Source organism: Elephas maximus, chromosome 13 (assembly GCF_024166365.1).
Source record: "Elephas maximus indicus isolate mEleMax1 chromosome 13, mEleMax1 primary haplotype, whole genome shotgun sequence".
NCBI classification, from domain to species: Eukaryota; Metazoa; Chordata; class Mammalia; order Proboscidea; family Elephantidae; genus Elephas; species Elephas maximus.
Genome location: NC_064831.1, coordinates 75,212,882 through 75,215,882, shown reverse-complemented (window position 1 = coordinate 75,215,882; position 3,001 = coordinate 75,212,882).

Sequence of the window (3,001 nt, the reverse complement as noted above, 5' to 3'; positions counted from 1 at the left end):
CCTGCTGGGATTTGAAATGCTGGTGGCATAGCTTCCAGCATCACAGCAACACGCAAGCCACTACAGTATGACATACTTTAAAGTTTTAATATCTGGTGGGACCCACTGGAGGGCATTAAGCTGGGAAATGGTGTGGCCAGAAGGGTGCTGTAATGAAGCCACTCTAATGAGGGGGGAGTGGATTTTAAAGGGGCAAGATCAAGGGAGCAGGAGACCAGTTGGTGTCCCAGCCAGAGGTGTGCAGCCTAGGAGGTGCTGAGGAGTGGGCTGATGTTGGATGTGTGGTGGATGTTGGGCGGACGGGACTTGTGAATGGATGGGATGTGGGGGTGAAGCAAAAAGAGGCACCAGAAATGATTCCTTTGGTTTTTGGCTTTAGCAGCTGGGAGGATGGTGGTGCCATTTGCTGAGATGAAAAGCTTGGGGTGAAGCTGATAGGTGGGCACTTAGAAAGTGCCAGATAAATGAATGAATGACTGAGTTGGTAGGTGGAGGGGGGGCGTAATTTAGCAAGTGATGACACCCCTACCTCCTGCAGCCTTTTCTGAGTCCCCATGGAGGATCAAGTATGACTCTCCCTACTTCACAGTGGGACTGTGTCGTGTCCTCCAAGTGTGTCTGTCATTGCTGAGTGTGGGGGACATCTTCTCTGCCTGTGTGGTGGTACTGCCATCCCCTACACCCCAACCTGGCATAGCACTGGGCCCCATAGATTCTTGGTCCTGGGCTCACAGAAGGCTTCCAGTCCCATGGAAGGCCCTAGGCATCGAGGAGGACAGAACTGAGTCCCTTAAACTACAGGCCTGGCTCTGTCACTGCCTCTTGTTTCAGTTAGAGCAGTGGCCTGGCTGAGCCTCCATGTCATGGGGGGACAGCACTATTTGCCAGCAGGAAGCTAGAAGCCCTTGGGCTCCCCGGGCATGAAGGAGGCATTACTGTGGAGAAGCTTATGGCCTCAGAGGTCCTTTGCATGGGTGGGGTCTCAGACAAGGGCACTTTTGCCAGACCACAACTGTGTTTACAGCCTTGGTCTGGCTCATCATTCCAACTGTTATGAAAACACCTTTAGTCCATTAGTCCATAAAGCATGGAAAATGCATCTGAGTGCCCGAGCTGAGTCATTTCTCTGAGGGAGCCTTCAGCTGGGGCTGTGTAGGGCTGTGTAGGGCTGTGTAGGGCTGTGTTTACCCTGTGGGCAGCCCAGGTGAACTGGCAAGCATACACATGCCTGGGGCACTGGCTTCACTCCTTTATTCATTGAATCAGGAACAATTTTGAAGCCCCTTTTGTGTGTTGGGAGTCCCTGGGTGGCAAAAATGGTTAACGTGTTTGCTGTAACCAAAAGGTTGGTGGTTCAAGTCTACCCAGATACTCCTCAGAAGAAAGGCCTGGCGATTTTCCTCTGAAAAACCACCCACTGAAAACTGTATGTTATGGAGATGGAAAATTTGGCAAAGGACGTTGGTGATGGTTGTACAACACGGTTGATGTAATTGATCTTACCGAATTATATATGTGAAAAATGCTGAATTGACATGTATAGTCTATATTTTTATAACAACAAAAAAAGAAAAAAAAACAAAAAACCATATGGTGCACAGTTCTACTCTGACACACATGGGGTCGTCATGAGTCGAAATTGACTTGAAGGCAACTGGCTTTCTGTGTGTTGAGAGCCAAGCCCTGTCACCAGGATGGCTGAGGAGAAGAGAGAAGGGAGGGAGCCCTGGGTTCTCAGATCCCAAATAACTGAAGCAGGCATGTAGAGGGGCAAGATGTGGGGATGATGGAAGAAGAGAAAGGGGCATGAGGAGCTCAGCTGGGGGAGGGGCAGCAAGCCCAGGCTTAACATGGGTCTGCCCTGCCCATCCACCTGGGAGTCCTTGGCCGAGAGCCCTGTCCACTTGCCATAACCTTGACCAGATGTGACCTTTAAGGCTGAGAGCTGGTATGACTCTTGGCTCGGAGGGAAGGAGGGAGGAGGGAGCAAAAGAAAAAAAAACGGTCTTTATGAAGCACTTGCTTCATGCCAAGCCCTTGGTTGCTTTTTCTCTTAGGGCTTCAAGAACCCTGGCCTCGTGCCTGCTGTGAGGCCTTGGGCCAGTGACATCACCTTCTGAGCTTTATTTCCTCATGTGCCTCATCTTCCTCACAGGGTTGTTGTGAGGATCAAATGAGGTGACGCAAGGGCACATGGTAAGTGCTCAGTAAATGGCAGCTTGTGTTTGTGTAAGTAATAATGATCTGGCTAACATTTATTGTAACACGTACTGTACCAGGTGGTAGGCTAAGCGCTTTCCTCACAGCAATTCCTTTAATCTTCCCAGCAATTTAGAGGTGAGTTTTCTGTTCTTGTCTCATTTTACGGATGAGAAATTGAGGTAGGGAGACATTAAGTAAATTGTCCAAGGTCACAGGAACAGTAACGGTGGAGTGAGAATTCCCACCCAGGCAATAATAATTTATGTACAGATATTAGGGAAACCCTGGTGGCGTAGTGATTAAGTGCTACGGCTGCTAACCAAAAGGTCTGCAGTTCAAATCTGCCAGACTCTCCTTGGAAACTCTACGGGGCAGTTCTACTCTGTCCTATAGGGTCACTATGAGTCGGTATTGACTTGACGGCACTGGCTTTTATTATTAATAGGAGTCCTGGTGGTGCAGTGGTTAAGAGCTTGGCTGTCAACCAAAAGGTCAGCAGTTCGAATCCACTGCTGTACGTTGGAAACCCTATGCAGCAGTTCTACTCTGTCCTACAGGGTCTCTATGAATCAGAATCAACGCGATGGCAACAGGTTTGGTTTTGGGTTATTAAATAAACCAGGCTGAATTAAATAAATTGGTGTTTCCCAATGTGATTTCCCCAGAACCCTCACCTCAGATCCATTTTTTTAAAAAGTTGTTTCATCTTCTGATAAGCAGGGAAAACAATGAAACACATTCTCCTTCTGGGAGATTCCTGGGTTAAAGGGAAAAAACAAAAATAACCCGTATATTCGTT